Source organism: Pleurodeles waltl, chromosome 4_1 (genome assembly GCF_031143425.1).
Source record: "Pleurodeles waltl isolate 20211129_DDA chromosome 4_1, aPleWal1.hap1.20221129, whole genome shotgun sequence".
Classification (NCBI taxonomy): domain Eukaryota; kingdom Metazoa; phylum Chordata; class Amphibia; order Caudata; family Salamandridae; genus Pleurodeles; species Pleurodeles waltl.
In genome coordinates this window covers 658,321,491-658,344,371 of record NC_090442.1, presented here as the reverse complement: position 1 = coordinate 658,344,371, position 22,881 = coordinate 658,321,491, and the positions used below count along the sequence as shown (strand labels likewise).

The window sequence follows — 22,881 nt, the reverse complement described above, 5'->3', positions numbered from 1 at the left end:
CCGACAGGAGCCATACGTTTGCCAGATGGTGTGGTGGTTAATACACAGGCAGTTATCAACACTGCCTTCAAGGAATATTACAGGTCACTACATACAGAAATACCTACACCCTCTGCTAACTATGTGCAGACATATCTCTGTGGCTTGGTTCTGCCCACATGGTCGATGACCACAGAGAGGAACTGGAATTGGATTTACCACTACAGCTTGATGAAATTAAACAAGCTATTAAATAGATCACCAGGAACAAGACTCCAGGCACAGATGGGCTCCCCATCAAATACTATGCAATGTACACAGCCATACTGGTGCCCAAATTGTTAGAGGTCTTTAGTGAGGCTAGACAACAGGGTCAATTGCTGCAAACCCTCAGAGAGTCACTCATAGGAGTGCTACTCAAACCTGACCGGGACCTTTTGGACGTCCGGTCTTCCAGTCCATTATCCCTCTTGAACCTAGACTGTAAGGTGCTAGGGAAAGTATTGGCAAATAGGCTGCTCCTGGTTATCAATAGTTTGGGGCACACAGACCAGTTGGGCTTTATTCCCAGTCGTAAAACCTTCATTAACATCCAGCAGCTACTTTGGTGAATTGACATGGCCCCTGAACACGATAGAGGATTATGTGCTGTATAACTGGATATAAAAAAGGCCTTTGATACTTTGGGATGGGAATTTCTCATTGTCTCCCTTGTCCAAATGGGTTTCTTCCCCACTTTTGTGAGCTGGGTCCAGACCGTATATGGGAGCTCGACCGCAAGAGTGCATATAGGAATTACTATTTCAGACACCTTTGCTATTCAAAGGGGCACCAGGCAGGAATGCCCATTATCCCCTCTGCTATTTGTCCTGGCCATGGAACCTCTGGCATGCGAACTGCACCGTAAGGCACAGCAGTAGGGTATACAGGTTCAGGGAGAACACCATGATGTTTCATTATATGCTGATGATGGGTTAGTGTTTTTACAAGACACACCCTCCACACTCCCAGTCTTAATGAAACTGATGGATGATTTTGGGGAGCTATCTGGATTGTGGGTGAACAGGGGCAAATCCTGCATATACCCGTGTTCACTGGTATGGGAGCCGGAATGAGTCCTCCTCTCGGGGTGCCAGCTGAAGTGGCGTTATGACACCTTCAAATATTTAGGAGTGCAGATTTATCATAGTCCTGAAGACCTCAGGGATGGCAATATCGGTAAGGCCAGGAGGGGGATACGCATCTGTTCCCTTCTGGACCTCCCTTTCGCTGTCCCCAGTGGGACAGGTGGTGATAGCAACGATGCTGGTACTGGCTAGGCTCCTATATTATTCTGCTGCCCTCCCTTTGTACCTTCCCAAAGCATTCTTTAAGGAAATACACAGTATGTTGACTGAGCTTATATGGGGTAAAGGAAGGAGGAGTGCGGCCTTGTCAGTGCTACAGAGACTGCAATTAGAAGGGGACTAGGCGCACCCAACTATCAGTGGTACTATGAGGCAGTCCAGCTTCAATGGCCAATGTGGTGACTAAGCACAGGTGCCTGTCCTGAAAGACTAACAATTCTGCATCGCTCAATGGAGCCTCATTATATACATGGCTCTCATCACCGCAATCTCGACAAATAGAGGAGTGCTGACAGATGAGGGTAACCCGGGAATGTTGAGCGCTATATCTGACAGGGCACGGTGTGATTTGGCTTACTTCCCCCTTGTTCCGATTTGACAGATGCCAGGTTTAAGAGATATATTTGTGTTGATGTGACTACATGGGAAGCTGCAGGTGTTTCAACTCTGGGAGACCTATATAAAGAGGGGGTCCTTATGACCTTCCAAGACCTCAGAGATGAATGTGGAATACCAGCAGGGCACATCCAGGAACATCAGGCAATCCAGTGCAAATTTCTGACTCCACGGGAGGGGGACGTGGTGGAGGGAAGACACCCTCCTTGCTCTCAGGTGCTACACCTTTTGCTAACACAAGGGGTACACAGGATGGTATCACAGACATATGCAAGGCTTTTCAAACAATGGGTAATGGGGGTCTACTACAGGCACAGGCGAGGTGGAACACGGTGTTGTCTTTGCCACTGACTGATCGACAATGGACACAGGCGATGCAACAAGTTAAGGAAGTGTCTTGCAATCCACGCTTTTGGTTCACACACCAACTGTATAAACCAGACATATCTGTCTCCAAACTACGTATTTATCGAGGGGCAGTCTCTGTCTGCCCCCGATGCAAAACCCTAGATGTGGGCTTCTATCATAAGGAGTGGGAGTGCCCATCACTCCATCATGTACAGGAAAAGGTTACAGGGACCACAAGTGCGATAGTAGAGCGCGTGCTGCCACTCACTCCAGAATCCTGTATATTGGGGGTGTGAACACAAAAGGCTGAAGACAAATACTTGCATAAAGTTGCTGTCCTAGCATTTGTCCTCTTTAATCTTTAAATAGCAATGTGTTGGAAAGCCCCAGCCACTCCAGACTTTGGGGAATGGTTGACATCACTTCTGACGTGGACTCGAGCCGAGGCTGACTACTATACAAAAATGAGGCTGCAGGGCATGATAATAAGAGGAGGGAATTGCTTGGATGGATTTGTGGTGAAGGTAGGGGCAAAAAATGATGTGTCCTACTGGAGGTGGGTGCCCAGATCAAAGAGTATCAATGTGTCATTTGCCGATATCTGCGGATTGCACAGCCCATAAGTACTTTCATGGTGTCGACAGAACTGTGGCATCCCACGCCTTCAGACATAACATTCCTCTGATTTACTGAACTGAGATTCCATTTCCATACGGTCTCCACGATTACCACCAAAAACTGATTATTATACTGCATAATGTTCATAACTGTAGCCTTGATGTTCACAGCTGTGCCACCGTCTGCATGACATTAGGGGAGAGGGGAGGGGGGAGTGTTTCGTCTCCTCTGTCTTTCACTTTTCTGTTTTTATTTGCTCTACCTCTATTTCTTCTCCACTCTCTTTCTTGATTTCTGAGCACATGGCAATGTTCTACTGAATCAAAGAGACATGTTGTACTGGACTTCCGTTTTGCCAGTGTTATGTTAGAACTTTGAGATAAATCAATAAAAACATATACAAATAAAATGAGAGTGGATGTGTTGACAGAGGAAATGTAAAATTGTGGTAGTCTGCTAAAGTGCATGGTTGCTCGGCTTTTGGTAGTTATGTTTTGAAGAATCTTTGATACCGTAAGTGTATTTGGGTGTGGTGTGTTTCAATTAACTTCTTCAGAGTGGGTAATATGTAGACTAGTGAGAGTACAGGTGTGTCGGTGTAACCTGAATAAATATACCACTGACGTTGCATAATATAAGGCTGTGTTGTGTGCATGCAGATAGCAGGAGCTATCTAAAGAGCACCATTGCTGCAACATGATGTGTAAATATAGCTTGATGTTGAGGAAACAAGCATATAGCCAACTTTATAGCTTACAATTGTGTTGTGTGCAGGATGGTGACAGGATGTGGGTGTAATGTTGACTGTGTGTACTGGGCAGTCTGCAAGTATTGCCAAAACTGGATATGTAGTTGAAGTAGCAAACACTAGACCAACTGAATGGCTTAGAGGCCAGTTGCACAGATGATGATGCCAGGCTATGTGTCTAATGTGTACAGTTGATATATGATTCAGTGGTTGCAGAGTTGTCTTGTATCAAAGAACAGGCAGAGAGAAAACAATTCCCAAAATGAGATGCCCAGATACATACCAGCCCCATGGTTGGGCCTAAGATATCAACAAACACTAATTAGGCAAATAAACTGATACCAACAACCCGCCTGTAGGAAGTTGGCTCTGTATGCACTATTTCAAAGTAAGAAATAGTATGCACAGAGTCCAGGGGTTCCCCTTAGAGGTAAGATAGTGGCAAAAAGAGATAATACTAATGCTCTATTTTGTGGTAGTGTGGTCGAGCAGTAGGCTTATCAAAGGAGTAGTGTTAAGCATTTGTTGTACACACACAGGCAATAAATGAGGAACACACACTCAAAGACAATTCCAGGACAATAGGTTTTTGTATAGAAAAATATATTTTCTTAGTTTATTTTAAGAACCACAGGTTCAAATTTTACATGTAATACTTCAAATGAAAGGTATTGCAGGTAGGTACTTTAGGAACTTTGAATAATCAAAATAGCATATATACTTTTCACATAAATCACATATAGCTATTTTAAAACTAGACACTGCAATTTTCAACAGTTCCTGGGGGGAGTAAGAGTTTGTTAGTTTTTGCAGGTAAGTAAACCACCTACGGGGTTCAACTTTGGGTCCAAGGTAGCCCACCGTTGGGGGTTCAGAGCAACCCCAAAGTTACCACACCAGCAGCTCAGGGCCGGTCAGGTGCAGAGGTCAAAGTGGTGCCCAAAATGCATAGGCTCCAATGGAGAAGGGGGTGCCCCGGTTCCAGTCTGCCAGCAGGTAAGTACCTGCGTCTTCGGAGGGCAGACCAGGGGGGTTTTGTAGGGCACCGAGGGGGGACACAAGTTAGCACAGAAAGTACGCCCTCAGCAGCACGGGGGCGGCCGGGTGCAGTGTGCAAACACGCGTCAGGTTTGTAATTGAAATCAATGGGAGACCAAGGGGTCTCTTCAGCGATGCAGGCAGGCAAGGGGGGGGGGGGGCTCCTCGGGGTAGCCACCACCTGGGCAAGGGAGAGGGCCTCCTGGGGGTCACTCCTGCACTGGAGTTCGGATCCTTCAGGTCCTGGGGGCTGCGGGTGCAGAGTCTTTTCCAGGCATCGGGATCTGGGAGTCAGGCAGTCGCGGTCAGGGGGAGCCTCGGGATTCCCTCTGCAGGCGTCGCTGTGGGGGCTCAGGGGAGGCAACTCTGGTTACTCACAGTCTCGTAGTCGCCGGGGAGTCCTCCCTGAAGTGTTGTTTCTCCACAAGTCGAGCCGGGGGCGTCGGGTGCAGAGTAGCAAGTCTCACGCTTCCGGCTAGAAACGCAGTTGTCCGGAAGTTGCTCCTTTGAAACAAAGTTGCAGTCTTGGGTGAACAGAGCCGCTGTCCTCTGGAGTTTCTTGGTCCTTCTAGAGCAGGGCAGTCCTCTGAGGATTCAGAGGTCGCTGGTCCTGGGGAAAACGTCGCTGGAGCAGTGTCTTTAGAAGTGGGGAGACAGGCCGGTAGAGCTGGGGCCAAAGCAGTTGGTGTCTCCGTCTTCTCTGCAGGGTTTTTCAGTTCAGCAGTCCTCTTCTTCTTAGGTTGCAGGAATCTCGTTTCCTAGGTTCTGGGGAGCCCCTAAATACTGAATTTAGGGGTGTGTTTAGGTCTGGGAGGGCAGTAGCCAATGGCTACTGTCCTTGAGGGTGGGTACACCCTCTTTGTGCCTCCTCCCTGAGGGGAGGGGGGCACATCCCTATTCCTATTGGGGGAATCCTCCTTCTACAAGATGGGGGATTTCTAAAAGTCAGAGTCACCTCAGCTCAGGACACCTTAGGGGCTGTCCTGACTGGCCAGTGACGACTCCTTGTTTTTCTCATTATCTCTCCTGGACTTGCTGCCAAAAGTGGGAGCTGTGTCCAGGGGGCAGGCATCTCCACTAGCTGGAGTGCCCTGGGGCATTGTAACACGAAGCTTGAGCCTTTGAAGCTCACTGCTAGGTGTTACAGTTCCTGCAGGGGAGAGGTGTGAAGCACCTCCACCCAGAGCAGGCTTTGTTTCTGTCCTCAGAGAGCACAAAGGCTCTCACCGCATGGGGTCAGAAACTCGTCTCTCAGCAGCAGGCCGGCAGAGACCAGTCAGTCCTGCACTGAACAATTGGGTAAAATACAGGGGGCATCTCTAAGATGCCCTCTGTGTGCATTTTTTAATAAATGCAACACTGGCATCAGTGTGGGTTTATTATTCTGAAAAGTTTGATACTAAACTTCCCAGTATTCAGTGTAGCCATTATGGAGCTGTGGAGTTCGTTTTTGACAGACTCCCAGACCATATACTCTTATGGCTACCCTGCACTTACAAAGTCTAAGGTTTTGCTTAGACACTGTAGGGGCATAGTGCTCATGCACCTATGCCCTCACCTGTGGTATAGTGCACCCTGCCTTAGGGCTGTAAGGCCTGCTAGAGGGGTGACTTACCTATGCCATAGGCAGTGTGAGGTTGGCATGGCACCCTGAGGGGAGTGCCATGTCGACTTAGTCTTTTTCTCCCCACCAGCACACACAAGCTGGCAAGCAGTGTGTCTGTGCTGGGTGAGGGGTCCCTAGGGTGGCATAAGACATGCTGCAGCCCTTAGAGACCTTCCCTGGCATCAGGGCCCTTGGTACCAGGGGTACCAGTTACAAGGGACTTACCTCGGTGCCAGGGTTGTGCCAATTGTGGAGACAATGGTACATTTTAGGTGAAAGAACACTGGTGCTGGGGCCTGGTTAGCAGAGCCCCAGCACACTTCTCAGTCAAGTCAGCATCAGTATCAGGCAAAAAGTGGGGGGTAACTGCAACAGGGAGCCATTTCTTTACACAAGCCCCCCCCCCCCCCCCCCCCCCCCCCCAGCCCACAGGCCAGGAGACTCAGCCAAAGCTGGGAAAGTCTTCCTAGTCTGTCAGGCAAGGAAGAGTAGAGGAAATAGGCTGGTTTGTTGCAGGGCCTAGTCTGCCTTACATCCTCCTGTTCAGGTCATTCCCTCTGGGGAACTGACCCACTTCCACAGTGATAGGACCTAATCTGAACTGCCTCTTGTCTGTGCTTTTAATGTCTTCACCCATTCTCTCTATTTTGGGGTTAGAGGTATCCACCTCTGCTAATCTTATCTTAGCCAAAGAGGTTACCCAGAGCTGGAGTAACCCCACCATGACCAACAGGGTCAGGGGGCCTAACTTGCTACTTGGCATGGGGTCTGACCACCATGCCAAGGATAGTGCAGCCATAAAGGCTAACACCCAGCAGAGGCCACTGACAGCTGTCAGTGCCCAGAACCACACCTTTAGCTCTTCACCTACAAGGGAAGGGGCTAAGTTACAGGCTTCTTTGGGTTCAGGGTGCCTGTCTGCTGTATTTGAGTGGGGGGTTACTACAGCTTGTAGTAAACACCCTTCTTCCACTCTTTCTTCTGTTAGCTGAGGAGCCCCCCACTCAGGCTTAACAGTTGCCTGACTAGCCAGGACTTCTTGTGGGTCAGGTTGGACTTTACCAGTGCCACTTGTGGAGTTCTCCCCTACTGGAGCAGAATCTCCTTGGCTTGCTGGAACCTTGGCTAAAGGTTGTCCACCCTTCCTACACCATTTTCTTTTCTTTTTCTTCTGCGGCCTACTTGCATTTACTGCAGAGGCAGGACCTCCAGAATCCTTGGGAGAGGACTGGCACTGGACCAGTTCCTCTCTTGGGCTCTGACTAACCTCTGGGTAGTCATTTCCAAGGAGACAATCAAGGGGGAGGTCTGTACTGACTACCACCCTTCTCCAGCTAAAAGTCCCACCCACTTCTATGGGCACAAAAGCCACAGGCCTATCAGTGACCCTGTCTGGGCTAACTCTTACTCTGGCCATCTCACCTGGGATGTACTGGTTTGAGAACACCAGCCTGTCATGCACAATAGTGTGACTGGCACAAGTGTCTCTCAGGGCAGTGGCTGGGATTCCATTCACCAGTAGGTGTTGGAAGTGTCTACTTCCCTCTGGAATCTCCAACTCACCTGTTGGGCCCTTTTTCCAGTTGAAGGCTATGAAGACCTCCTCATCTGAGGAGTCATCCCCAATGGCTACACTGGTTACCCCTGGGATTTTGCTAGGTGGTTTGTTTTTGGGACAAGAAGTGTCCTTGGTTTGGTGCCCTGTCTGTCTACAGTTATGGCACCATGCCTTAGTGGCATCCCAGTTCTTACCCTGGTACCCACCTTTGTTTTGGGTTATGTCTCGGGGCCCACCCACCTGGTCTGGTTTTTGGGGGCCTACAGAGGACTCTTTTTCTTTATTTCTAGTGTCACCCACTTTCTCCTGGGGAGGCTTTGTAACCCCTTTCTTTTGGTCACCCCCAGTGGAAGTTTTGGTTACCCTAGTCTTGACCCAGTGGTCTGCCTTCTTTCCCAATTCTTGGGGAGAAATTGGACCTAGGTCTACCAGATACTGATGCAACTTTTCATTGAAGCAGTTACTTAAAATGTGTTCTTTCATAAACAAATTATAAAGCCCAACATAGTCATGCACTTCATTTCCAGTTACCCAACCATCCAGTGTTTTCACTGAGTAGTCTATAAAATCAACCCAGGTCTGGCTCAAGGATTTTTGAGCCCCCCTGAATCTAATTCTATACTCCTCAGTGGAGAATCCAAAGCCCTCAATCAGGGTACCCTTCACGAGGTCATAAGATTCTGCATCTTTTCCAGAGAGTGTGAGGAGTCTATCCCTACACTTTCCAGTGAACATTTCCCAAAGAACACCCCAGTAAGATCTGTTTACTTTTCTGGTTGCACAAGCCCTCTCAAAAGCTGTGAACCATTTGGTGATGTCATCACCATCTTCATATTTAGTTACAATCCCTTTAGGGATTTTCAACATGTCAGGAGAATCTCTGACCCTATTTATGTTGACACCATTGATGGGACCTAGGCCCATCTCTTGTCTTTCCCTTTCTATGGCTAGGATCTGTCTTTCCAAAGCCAATCTTTTGGCCATCCTGGCTAGCAGGAGGTCATCTTCACTGAGGCTCTCCTCAGTGATAACAGAGGTGCTGGCCCCTCCTGTGAGGGAAGCAGCATCTCTGACTTTTATGTTTGGAGTCAGGGATTGAGGGTCCCTGATCTCCCTAATTAGGACTGGAAGGGGAGAATTCTCCTCCAAGTCACTATCTTCTCCCTCTGTGAGGTCATCCTCAGAGGGGTTGGCTTTTTCAAACTCTGCCAAAAGCTCCTGGAGCTGTTGTTTGGAGGGTCTTAAGCCAACTGGGATTTTCTTTATTTTGCAGAGAGACCTTAGCTCCCTCATCTTAAGATGGAGGTAAGGTGTGAGGTCGAGTTCCATCACATTCTCTTCTGCACCAGACATTATGTTTCTAAAAGTTGGAATACTTTTTAAGAATCTAAAAGTATTTCTAGAACCTAATTCAAACTTTCACAAAACTTTTTAAACTCTAAAATAAATGCTAACAGGGACTAACACAAGTCCCTAGCAGGACTTTTAAGAATTTAGAAAAATAGCTCAAATTGTAAAAATCAATTTCTAATGACAATTTTTGGAATTTGTCATGTGATCAGGTATTGGCTGAGTAGTCCAGCAAATGCAAAGTCTTGTACCCCATCGCTGATCCACCAATGTAGGAAGTTGGCTCGGTATTCACTATTTCAAAGTAAGAAATAGTATGCACAGAGTCCAGGGGTTCCCCTTAGAGGTAAGATAGTGGCAAAAAGAGATAATACTAATGCTCTATTTTGTGGTAGTGTGGTCGAGCAGTAGGCTTATCAAAGGAGTAGTTTTAAGCATTTGTTGTACACACACAGGCAATAAATGAGGAACACACACTCAAAGACAATTCCAGGCCAATAGGTTTTTGTATAGAAAAATATATTTTCTTAGTTTATTTTAAGAACCACAGGTTCAAATTTTACATGTAATACTTCAAATGAAAGGTATTGCAGGTAGGTACTTTAGGAACTTTGAATAATCAAAATAGCATATATACTTTTCACATAAATCACATATAGCTATTTTAAAACTAGACACTTAGAGCAATTTTCAACAGTTCCTGGGGGGAGTAAGAGTTTGTTAGTTTTTGCAGGTACGTAAACCACCTACGGGGTTCAAGTTTGGGTCCAAGGTAGCCCACTGTTGGGGGTTCAGAGCAACCCCAAAGTTACCACACCAGCAGCTCAGGGCCGGTCAGGTGCAGAGGTCAAAGTGGTGCCCAAAACGCATGGGCTTCAATGGAGAAGGGGGTGCCCCGGTTCCAGTCTGCCAGCAGGTAAGTACCTGCGTCTTCGGAGGGCAGACCAGGGGGGTTTTGTAGGACACCGGGGGGGACACAAGTTAGCACAGAAAGTACGCCCTCAGCAGCACAGGGGCGGCCGGGTGCAGTGTGCAAACACGCGTCGGGTTTGTAATTGAAATCAATGGGAGACCAAGGGGTCTCTTCAGCGATGCAGGCAGGCAAGGGGGGGGGGGGCTCCTCGGGGTAGCCACCACCTGGGCAAGGGAGAGGGCCTCCTGGGGGTCACTCCTGCACTGGAGTTCGGATCCTTCAGGTCCTGGGGGCTGTGGGTGCAGAGTCTTTTCCAGGCGTCAGGATCTGGGAGTCCGGCAGTCGCGGTCAGGGGGAGCCTCGGGATTCCCTCTGCAGGCGTCGCTGTGGGGGCTCAGGGGGGGCAACTCTGGTTACTCACAGTCTCGTAGTCGCCGGGGAGTCCTCCCTGAAGTGTTGTTTCTCCACAAGTCGAGCCGGGGGCGTCTGGTGCAGAGTAGCAAGTCTCACGCTTCCGGCTGGAAACGCAGTTGTCTGGAAGTTGCTCCTTTGAAACAAAGTTGCAGTCTTGGGTGAACAGAGCCGCTGTCCTCTGGAGTTTCTTGGTCCTTCTAGAGCAGGGCAGTCCACTGAGGATTCAGAGGTCGCTGGTCCTGGGGAAAGCGTCGCTGGAGCAGTGTCTTTAGAAGTGGGGAGACAGGCCGGTAGAGCTGGGGCCAAAGCAGTTGGTGTCTCCGTCTTCTCTGCAGGGTTTTTCAGTTCAGCAGTCCTCTTCTTCTTAGGTTGCAGGAATCTCGTTTCCTAGGTTCTGGGGAGCCCCTAAATACTGAATTTAGGGGTGTGTTTAGGTCTGGGAGGGCAGTAGCCAATGGCTACTGTCCTTGAGGGTGGGTACACCCTCTTTGTGCCTCCTCCCTGAGGGGAGGGGGGCACATCCCTATTCCTATTGGGGGAATCCTCCTTCTACAAGATGGAGGATTTCTAAAAGTCAGAGTCACCTCAGCTCAGGACAACTTAAGGGCTGTCCTGACTGGCCAGTGACTCCTCCTTGTTTTTCTGATTATCTCTCCTGGACTTGCCGCCAAAAGTGGGGGCTGTGTCCAGGGGGCGGGCATCTCCACTAGCTGGAGTGCCCTGGGTCATTGTAACACAAAGCTTGAGCCTTTGAAGCTCACTGCTAAGTGTTACAGTTCCTGCAGGGGGGGTGTGTGAAGCACCTCCACCCAGAGCAGGCTTTGTTTCTGTCCTCAGAGAGCACAAAGGCTCTCACCGCATGGGGTCAGAAACTCGTCTCTCAGCAGCAGGCTGGCAGAGACCAGTCAGTCCTGCACTGAACAATTGGGTAAAATACAGGGGGCATCTCTAAGATGCCCTCTGTGTGCATTTTTTAATAAATCCAACACTGGCATCAGTGTGGGTTTATTATTCTGAGAAGTTTGATACCAAAGTTCCCAGTATTCAGTGTAGCCATTATGGAGCTGTGGAGTTCGTTTTTGACAGACTCCCAGACCATATACTCTTATAGCTACCCTGCACTTACAATGTCTAAGGTTTTGCTTAGACACTGAAGGGGCATAGTGCTCATGCACCTATGCCCTCACCTGTGGTATAGTGCACCCTGCCTTAGGGGTGTAAGGCCTGCTAGAGGGGTGACTTACCTATGCCATAGTGTGAGGTTGGCATGGCACCCTGAGGGGAGTGCCTTGTCGACTTAGTCTTTTTCTCCCCACCAGCACACACAAGCTGGCAAGCAGTGTGTCTGTGCTGGGTGAGGGGTCCCTAGGGTGGCATAAGACATGCTGCAGCCCTTAGAGACCTTCCCTGGCATCAGGGCCCTTGGTACCAGGGGTACCAGTTACAAGGGACTTACCTGGGTGCCAGGGTTGTGCCAATTGTGGAGACAATGGTACATTTTAGGTGAAAGAACACTGGTGCTGGGGCCTGGTTAGCAGGGTCCCAGCACACTTCTCAGTCAAGTCAGCATCAGTATCAGGCAAAAAGTGGGGGGGTAACTGCAACAGGGAGCCATTTCTTTACACCACCCCTTGGCACTGGTATAATCAAGGCAAAGAGAGTCAACGAGCAGAACCTAAAAGCAAATGGGGGATGACCAAGACCCATGGTCTTCAGAAGCTCAGGTACCCCGCAGCTCCCCATCTCTTCCAAAATCTAAGTGGCTGCATTAAGCATCCAACCAGGCTAAACAATAGCAACCACTGGTCTAACAGAGTCTTTTGTTTAACAGGTTTAGATAAAAGAGTCAAGTGATGGCACCTTCTCTAGCTGAGGCGTCAAACAGCATTAAGGTTCGACTCGATGAGCAGGAGAAGAAGAGAGGAGAATGAGGAACCTGGATACCAGATATGGCTGCAAAAGTTAAATGTAAAACCGAAAGATGTATCTCCTTCACAGGCATTCTGGGAGTAACCCTGAGTTCACTACAAGAGGACAAAAGTGAATAATGCAGGATTTTCTGTCCTTATCAGGCAAAGGCTCTTTAAAAGATTGTTACCCTAATACATGTAGCCAAATATTTCAATATGATGTATTGGTGTCGGCCAAGAAACAGAATTGGAAAATAATACAAATTAGTAAACATTACATGACACACTAGGGCCTCATAAAAAGAGTTAAGTGATCAGGGTTGTAATAAAAACTACGCAAGCAATCCTCCAGACACTCCATTACCCACCATACTAGGCTAAACCACTTCTATGACATATGGACTCTTCAGCTGTGCACTGGTCTAGAGCATATGAACCATGTGTTTGGAAGGCACATCCTAATGATCAAATTAGGGATACCCCAAAACAAGCTTCACCCAATGTCACAAACATGATACAATGCAAGACTAGACCTGGTTTGGGCGTACCCAGGGCAATCAAAGGTTACTGTGCTTCAACTGTGACAGCTGGAGTCCTTTCCCATTGGTACATCGTGGTCACCTTACTACTGGACCCCCAGTGGATTACCATGTACTGCCCTTTAGCGCTTAACTGATAAATACTTACTCAATAAGGTGGCGTGAACTAGAAACTCAGCACACAGAAAAAGAGCAAAGTGCCCATTAATGGAAAAGCACCCAGTTAGGGCTTTCGTTTTATAAAAAGTAAACTACTTTATTGCACACACAACTAAATACTGCACATAAAAGGAAGGTTACTACAGAAAAACAAACCATTCTACACCCTTGCGATCCAAAGATCTGAGTCCAAAGGGCTGTATAGGGCTAAAGTACTCACAATATTAGGTCAATGACTACTTTCATAACGGTGCCTGTGAATACCAGGTCTGGCAGTCCTGACCGCACACTACAGACCTGTCACAGGCCAATACTTAAAAAGGCAAGTAATCACAATTAAGAGCTTGTGCCTGGAGCTTTTGTTCTTTATTAATTCACAAAGATGAAGAGGTGAACAGAAAATAAAAACTCAATTAGGAAGTAGATAGTCCTGTTCCTTTCCTCTGTTCAAGGTTCTTCTGTATTCTTCACTCTGGTACTTCTGCCTTTGCCAACAACATTATATAAACCCCCCACAAAAATGCAAAACAAAAATCAGGACTCAGCAGACAAATAATAATAATAATAAAAATTACCACCACCAAACATGTGCACTAGGTGTCTGTAGTTTTCCCTATCATAGAGTTAACACTTGCCTGAGACTACAGCCATTCCAAGGAAAACAATGTTCAGGGACTTAACACTGTACGGTCTTTCATGTGGGTAAGTGCTGTGTGACTATAGTGGTATTGCATAAGCTTAGCATATCTCCTAGATAAGTCTTGGCTGTTCATCCACAGCTACCTCTAGAGAGCCCTGAATTCCTAGACACTGCCTACAGTTCACTAATAGGGGATACCTGGACGTGGCATAAGGTGATAACACCACAGGTACGCACCACACAACCAGGCCAGCTTCCTACAGTGGCCAACAAAAATGTTCACTTAGTGAAATCGCCTGGGAGGGAACTCAGCGCACAATGGAGGAACATTTCACAAATGGACCAATAAAAGTGAAACATTTAACACAAGCACAACAGGGGTTATTATCCCACGCCTCCTGCTGGAGGTGCCCTCATGACCGCTGTGATCTGCCTCACATCCTACATGACTGCCCAGCTATACACGCTTTTTGGCAGAAAGTAGGGCGTACCCTCTGGGATATAATATCACCATCGTTCTCCCTCACCCCTTCCCTATTATTATTAAACGATACCAGCGAGATAAGTTGCCTAACACGGCCACAACAACGTCTACTACATACTGCGCTCGCTACGTCCAAGGTATGTATCCTCAGACACTGGCGCACAGCTGTTGTCCTTTTTCATGGGGATGGATTGCTGCTATGTACCAGGCAGCCACGCATTAGAAGCTCATTTACGGTCTCCAGGACAAGCTGGAAGTCTTCCTACAGACGTGGGCCCCTTTCCTATATGCACCAGAGGATTAGTGGACATATGTTGGCACCGAGATTAATGCTAACGGACATTGTAACACACACCGGGAACCTACACATTCATGCCCCAGGCTACTACCATATCGTTTCACTTGGTACTAGAGACACCCTATCTTGCACTCCCGTTTGGGCTAAGCAATGTTTGGCTGTGGATAAGATGTGCTCATCTACTAATCATCCCCAGGGCCCTCATCATCTCCAATACCTCTCACCCTTCCTTGGACTCAGTTACTTTCACACACCTACTCTCCCCCAAAAAAAACCACCCTTTATCCTCCCCACTGTATTTCCATCCACCCCCCCCTCCCCTTGGCCGAAGTTACTGTTATTGTTTTTATTAATATTGATACGCTTTCTTCCTATCCTCTTCTCTTTACCCTTTACCCTTTCCATAGCTCCTTTTCTATCTTCCACCTCCTTCCTTTTTCTCTCTTCTCCCGAATGTTGTGTGTTTGTTATGGGATTCTCCTTTTTGTTTCTGGCTCTCATACCTTATAGCTCAGAACTAACCCCAGATCAGTAGCGCATCATACCAGATGTTCGCTATTCACAGTGCTTCAAGTCTAGCACCAACCCCTCTCACCCATTAATCAACATGATCTATATCGGCTCAAAATCTGCTTAGTATGTTAAGACATCCTTGACACCTCAGCATCCCCCAGTGTGTTCCTGAAAGGGTGATCAGTTACGTTATACCATTGCCTATCTTCGCTTCCCTATCCCTTCAGCATGTTTATAGATTCCCTCCCTCAGACCCATGCATCAGGTTTTCCTTCTTTTTACTCCAATCTCTCTCTTTTGTTAACTGTCTCTGCCTTACAGACCCCATGACCTACAAGAATCATTCATCTCTTCCCACGGATCTCTCCATTATTGACCTCCCCCACGTCGTTTCCCTTGCCCCCACCCACAGTGGCGGTTGCTGCGGTGGGAGGAGGTGAGGGAAAACTAAGACGGGGAGTTGCCCGAAATATGGACCAATTATGAATACTATCACTGGAACACGATTGGGGCCATGAACGTATCCTTATACGTAAACAAGCAATAGCAAAGCCATCAGATCTGACATTTGTTGCGAGTCTTTTGGTTTCATCAATGCGTGTCTTGTTTTGACATGGCGTTTGTAACACTTTATTGTTGTGGGAGCTGCCAGGCCTTCACCGTTGTAAACAACACTGGCAAAAAGCAAAACAAAAAAAATGTTTGGTCTGAAAAACACACACTGTCACCAGTGGCGTAAGAAAGGACCCACAGCCCCTGTGGTGCGGGGACCTCTCCAAGGGCCCCCTTAGCACAACAAATGCCCTCTGTGAGTCTGGTGGGAGGAGCACTTCATGTTCTTTGCAAGACTAAAATTTTCAACCTTTCTCAGTATGGGAAAAGATTAGAGAAGAGCTGGTGAAACTCCTTAAACATCTAAGTCAGGAGGTTTGCACAAACTCAAAGGCATTCCAGCCCTGGAAATATTGCTTACTGCTTCCTCCAGACCCAGTATGTAGATATGCAAAAAGGTGGCAAAACAAGGTAATTGCTAAGGTAGGGGCTTAAATTGCAAGTATTGAAACCCTCCTATAGTAGTAGCCCCGGCATAATCAGAGATGCTATCATCAGAGATCTTACATGAGACTGCTGCCATAATTTGTCGCAGAACTACATGGCACAAAGGTACAAGCAGATTTTTTTATACGACAAGTAGATTTAAGAAGCAACCAGTCCCACGGACAAGTAGATATTTTATAAAGTTCCACACCCCTGTACCCCAGAGAAATAATTAATCACTGGCTACACCAAATAAGCTAACAAAAGAGCTGTGTATCCACTCGAAGGGAATAGAATTCACTCACCTCTGTTATTTGCCAATCTAGAAACTATTCTAATTTCTTCAACCATAACCAACATTTACAGCATTCACAACTGAGGACTGGATAACATTCATACATGTCTAATTTATAAACACATCACCCACATAAATTGCAATAACGATGTCTGTCTGTCTGTGTTTGACAACTCTATTTGTGTGCCTTTTACTCGAACAGACACTGAAGGTGAAAATAAGCAGCTTTGGCATGCATCCCCTCATACAGGTCGACACTAACATCACATTGGTATTAATCTGTGCCTGCAGACTAGTGCAGATGACATTAACCCATTTCCTGAACTCAGGAAAAAACCTCTAGCCTCTTCATGCAAACCGATGCGTAGCTGGGCAAGGAAATCTGTGGGGGGGGTTTCAACAACTAATTTCATGCAGCATGTGCTCCCTCAACTAGCTTGGGAGCAGAAAATCTCTCTTGATGTCCGATTGATTTCTGGGATAATTGACCCTCCTTAAAAACAGTAGTCAATGTCCCGGAGATCTCATCTGTGGAGCCTCACGTATCATTTTTTTTAGTGGCGTGGGTAGTATTAGTTAAGGTGGGTTATTGCAATAACAGCTAAGCCCCCTGCCTTTTTGGCACCTTAATTGGAAGAATCATACTCTGCCCTTTGTTCCTTTTTACTGTCAACGCTCCTCTGTTAACAGTTTTCTGTAGGGAACCACCTTACCAAGGATATACTTCAATATGGGCTTGTGGGAAAATTCCAATCCTTCCTAGCTGAACTGGAGAGATCCTATTACTTAACATGGGATATATGCTATGGCATTTAGTTCCCCTTTCAATTAAAGCAGCAGGCCAGCCAAAAGGACCCACTGGTAGCTAGAGATCCTCAGGGCCAGGAATGCAAAAGCCTGTTTCCTCTGCCCGTTCTTCATGGCTTCACTTGGTGCTGCCCTGTTCCTAGTACGCCAGAGAATTGGTATCCCTTCTCAAGTCTGGGGTTTGCAGCGTGAATAAATCCAATGAAGCACTTTTTGCCTAAGGTAGTACTGGTTAGTACGGGCTTTTAGCAAGATGATCATTTTTCCTGTTTCAATAACATCTTATACTAAAGTAGTAAATGTAAGTTTGTGTTTCTTGTGCCCTGAAAGGGGGTGAAATTGTCTAGTTCAAATATAACTTGACTAGTTTATTTGAAGTGTTTTGTATTATTATTTCCATATTAGTTTACAAACCCATTTTAAATCTAAAATTCATATTAAATAATCCATCCAGTTCTAAATTTGCAAGACATGTAAACATCAGTATAATTCATCATAAAAACTACTGCACTCAACGACCCGTGGTTCCAAGCCTGTCCATAGGCTAACTGTCATACTCCCACAGGCATTCGCTTAATCCCTCTATCCTTAACTGTTCGCAAGTTACCTGCTGTGTCTTTTCTTGCTTTGTCTAGGACTGCATGAGTGGTGAAAGTGCTGACAATGTGTGATGTCTGGAGAATCTTAGGTGTGTTTGTTCCAAATTGGTTCTTTGGGGAAATCTCATTCCAGGATGAACTGAGCAAGAGTCATCATGCTCCTGGCGTGGTGTTACTTAGAATTAGGCCAGGGTCTACCAGATAATGTTACCTCAATGGAGCTCATGTTAACAAACTTACAAGTTGCCTACAACTGTGTGGACCACCTGATCTTAACCTCACCTCAGCTAAAAGGAATGGTGGGCTATCATGATTTCAGCAGTTCATTATTTGAGAAGGCCATGCTCTGGAGGGTCTCCCTTGCAGGCAGGGGATTCCTTGCTCACCCTGCTGTGTTTGGGCCATACACACCTAGTTTTATGACATAGGTCAATGAAGAATTTGAGCTTCATTGTCATGCTGGTGATTTGGCTTGAACCCTCAAGCCAATCTGTTCACATTAATTAACAATGGGTTTAGGCTCCTATGTTTCCCTCTGCTGGCGGCTGTTCATGAACACTTGTAACCAACAGTAAACCAGAGGTTAATTCAGAACAAGGGCTAAAAGGGGAACGGTGACTATCTATTTACAAGAAGGTAACTGTATCCATCGAGTAACAACTGCCTGGTACTTTTAAAATACTGAGTTAAAAAAAAAACACCTATTTTATCCTATTTCCCAAACATAATAACCTCTGTTTTTTCACTGGAGTTCTTACAAACACAACATTAGTTAAGTTTTGTGTCATGAGGAACTTCAATGTTTTTATTTCATATCTATGTGTAGGCTAGAACTTAGCGGACACATACGTTTATTACATTTTATATGATGGTGCACCACTGCACCTAAATTCTTTTTGCAAAACCCCTTCTTCAGAACACCTTAAATATTCCCTAAACATAAGACTTGACAAATCTGAAGGGACAGAGAAAACAGGCAATATTGCAACTCTATTTCCCCATTCCTCCCCTGATCACAATCAAAGGATCTAACAGTTGGTCCCAGAAATAAACTCAGACTTTGCCAGGCTATTTGGAATATAGGCACTACATTACTCCTTGAAAGTAAGACATACCCTGCTGCTTGGATGAGGCTTCACCTCCCCAATCCTGAAAAGTAGGGTTATCGTTCATGATCACTCTGCTGCCCTTCAGTGTAAAGCAGCAGAAGGAAATAACCCACTGTCTGTAATTTCTGGGATACACACCCTGCTCCAGATGTCCCATAACCCCAAGAACCATATAAGTTAACTTGGATTTTACTTTTACAAACCATTGCTTTGAGGCAGGTTCATCCAATTTTTTTTTCAAATGAAGTGAACCAAGAATACAACTCCCAATACATCTGGCAGCTGAACGAAAGACTAGGTCTGGAATTTATGGTCCCTGGCAACACAGATGTTCTGGAAAAAGATGCTGTCTGGTGAGTAGGCTCCATTCCTATACTCCCAGAAGGCTCTCCGGGTCCCGAAGGGAACTACCCGCACAGACAGTCTTCTCAAAGCAGCCTGCCAGCCCTCACGTGCCTGTCACTAATTGCTGCCAGCCAGCTCTCTTCACCCGCTTCTTACCTTTTTTGTTACTCCATGTCCAGGTCGTGCTCCTCCACTACGGAGAAAGGGGCGATCTGCCAGCTTTACGAGGCAGTAGGCAAAGAGAACAGCGTGTGGAGATGCAGAAGCGGCAGCCTCAGCTACACCATCTCTCGCCACCACACGGCCACGACCCACCTACCGACACAAAAGAAGGACTACACGGACAGCATGCGAGGAGACCTACCGGGATTCAATATTGCATTGAATGTCTTAAAAGACACTTTAAGTTGTCAGATATGGGGAATTTTTAGGTTATCTACGTATGTAAAGTTTTGTGAACGACGTTCTTAAAATAAGTATTGCGCTAATATCGCACAACTACTAGAAAATAGTTTAAAAAATAATCGCCCCCTCAGTTATTTTAATTATTTTTCATGCATCCAATCCACTAGAATATTCGTATATTTTTTTTTTTACATCGGTGTATGTTTTATTCTGTTTGACGCGCTAAAATAGCCTTGTTCAAAATGGCTGCCACATATACGGCAGTAAGTGATGCTAGGTCGGCTGGGCCCTCTTTTGAGAGCAAGCTCTTTTGCTGCAACACCTTTCGAATCAGCTGTCCGGTAGCTGCCATGTTGTAAGTACCTATCCGTGTATAAGTACTGGCTAAGCCAATGAATAGTATTTTAAAATGACTCAATTGAAAATATATGGACTACAGAAATGTGATGGTGAATAGGAATAATTAGAATAGAGAGACATTCTGACTTGGGATGAGGAATTCATCCAGGGACCAACTGGCGCCCTAGTTCTAAAAGAAGGAATATACTTTATTAGTGGCACAAACAACGCATGCAAATATTATAATGAACATAATAAAAAAGTGGATAAGTACTTTGTTATGTTTTCTTTTTATCCACAATACCCAAACACATACTTTAGTAGGCAGGTTTTGGTTTAACTGGTTTAGTATTTCGGTTTAGTATTTTAGTTTAGTTAATTTTTTTGTCTTCTGTTTCTGTCTTCTCTGTGTAAAAGTATGTTAAAGACAATAAGGCCCTCGTTACGACTTCGGCAGTCTTGTAAAAAGACCGCTGAAGCCGCGGGCGCCACAATAACGCCAGTGCTGGCAGTATTGGTGGCTCCCTATTATGACATTTCCGTTGGGCCAGTGGACGGAAACAGCCTTTCCGTCCGGTGGCCCAGCGGAAAAGTCACATCCACATTGCAGCCGGCAGCAATGTTGATGTGCAGCGGGTGCAGCAGCACCCGTCGCACATTTCAATGCGCGATGGGGCTGTGTCTGGGGGCCCCTGCACTGCCCATGCCAAGTGCATGGGCAGTGCAGGGGCCCCTAGGGGCACCCCGAGTCCCTCTTACCGCCAGCCTTTCCATGGCAGTGTTTACCGCCATGGACAGGCTGGCGGTTGGGGACTCATAATCCCCAGGGCAGCACTGCTTGGGGGGGCGGCGGTATGGCCGTGGCTAATGCGCCACGGTAATAATACACTGGCGGAACACCGCCAGCCTGTTGGCAGTGTTACCGCTAGTGTACCGCTGGCCGCCAGGGTCGTAATGACCCCCTAAATCTTTAAAAGAGTATTGTTATTACACTTTCCTAAAGCCTGTAGGCTAGTATTTTGTTACATGGATTGTCAAAGATTACAGTAGCGATGATGCTGTTTTATAAGATAAAGTAAAAATAAAGCGCCTACGGAGAATCTGGAGAAGTGTAGGTATTCTTTGGACGTGTTCCCCTAAGAAGATTAGATTGTATTCAACAAATCAAGTAACACAATCAATTCAATAAGCCTTTTTGAGAAAGGATATAAATTAAGGCAAAAATAAGATCAGTCAACGTTTTAATAATCTCATATGCATGGAATTAGCATAAAGCTCAGTCAACTGCAAAAAACAAATACTGTCTAGCAATAAGCTAATAGATGCAGCAAGAGGTCTGACATAACGTATTGTCTCAAAATAAATATCAACATTATTTTAAGTCCTAATTACAGGCAGACTGACATGGGTCGCTCTCTAAGAGTAGGGAAACTCCACATGGTTCACCTCCTAAATAAACCCTCTTTTTAGCAAAAACACACAGTAAATTCATACAGTCAGCATGAGGTGAGCCAAAAGTACATAGACTCAGAAAATCACAATACAGAATAAAATGGAACAAAACCTAATATCATCTCCTAAATGAAGAACAATTAGGGCCTGATTCAGAACTTGGCGGATAGAATACTCAGTCACAAACGTGACAGATGTCCCATCCTCTATATTATGATTCCCCATAGGATATAATTGGATCATAATACGGCGGGGGAGATATCCGCCACGTTTGTGACGGAGTAGTCACCTTGGCCAAGTTCTAAATCAGACCCTTATTTCCCATTTGCCTTAATTTCACAGGCTGTGACAGTACACATTTTGTTTCACAAATAACAATTACAGATTTATAAAAAGAGTGGTCTCACTGAGCTTCAAGCAGGAAGATCCTTGAATAGCAACATTATCAAAGGAAAGCTTTTTCCAGAGCTCACCAAGAACATCCTATTTGAAAGGAAATGAGAGAATCACAAAACATATTGCATTTAATAATGCTTCAGTGGACATTTTGCTGCATAAATAGAAAGTAATAATGAAAACAGAGTTCTATTTAAAATAAAAAATGGAGCCTTGCCCTGTGTTTGGCTAACTCAAGGAAAACACAGTTCTACAGAATGAAGAAAAAATATTTCCATCTGTAAATCATTCGTAATTAAATAGCCATTATTTATTAAGAATTTGCTCTACCAAATGCCCCCTCTGATGATGAACAAAGCATCACCATTTACATGATTCTCACTAAGGGCCTGATTTAGATCTTGGCAGTAATGGTCCTGCCGTCAACTTTCCGACAGAAAATCTGATTGCCAACTTGGCAGTCCGTCCACCCCATTTAGATATTGGCGGTCTGTTGTAGTTATGTATAATTGTAATTTGTTTTTAAATGAAGCGTTTGTCTCATGCCAGGAACGTTAGAGTCTCCTTGGTGACAATGTTCTAGAGGTGGTTGGTTTGAGACTGGGGGCTGTTCTGGCAGCAGACATTATTTCAGACATTGTTGGTGGTGTATTTAATTCAGCTATTGAAGCCTTAAACTTATTTAAGGAGTCTGAGCCTGTCCAATAGCAGATAACCTGCACGAGTCCCGCCGACTTTGCCTGAACTTCCTAACTGCATTGACGGTGCCATAGGAGAAAGTAGCTGACGGCGGGACTCCAAACACCCTTACCGCCGAGCAGGTTTGGATGTGCCTCTCCGCCAAACCAATTGTAGCGGTGCTACCTCCACACCGGAGTTGCCAGATTAGTGGAAGGATATGAGGTAAACATCATCCTTTTTACCAGATTTCACTTCTGTTTTTGAATGGATATGACTGGACAAGACTTTCCGTCACTGCTGCCACTGGACCACGGAGAAAACATGAGACCCCCCCCCACCGTCATCAGACTCGAAGGTGAGGACTCCGCCTTGCCAGTCTATGTTATGTGGTCACTGCACATGAGCTTGGGACCACTGTAGTCATATACATGTCACAGTAATTTATTAAAATTACTGTGACATGCATATGTCGGGGACACAATTGTGTCTGACATGGATGGGGACACACTGGTGCAAGGCACACATACACAGATATCATTTTGGTGTCAGTATTTATTT

At 46.0% G+C, this 22,881-nt stretch overlaps 1 protein-coding gene across 1 annotated transcript in view; it reads right to left on the bottom strand.

Annotated features, from left to right (window-relative positions):
- XPOT (exportin for tRNA) overlaps positions 1-19,375 on the bottom strand; it is a 710,192-nt gene extending 690,817 nt beyond the window's left edge. Inside the window, exon 1 of the mRNA XM_069229126.1 lies at positions 19,207-19,375. The gene's annotated coding sequence lies outside the window, so the exon portion shown is untranslated. The remainder of the gene's footprint in view (positions 1-19,206) is intronic.
- Between the last annotated feature and the right edge of the window lie 3,506 nt (positions 19,376-22,881).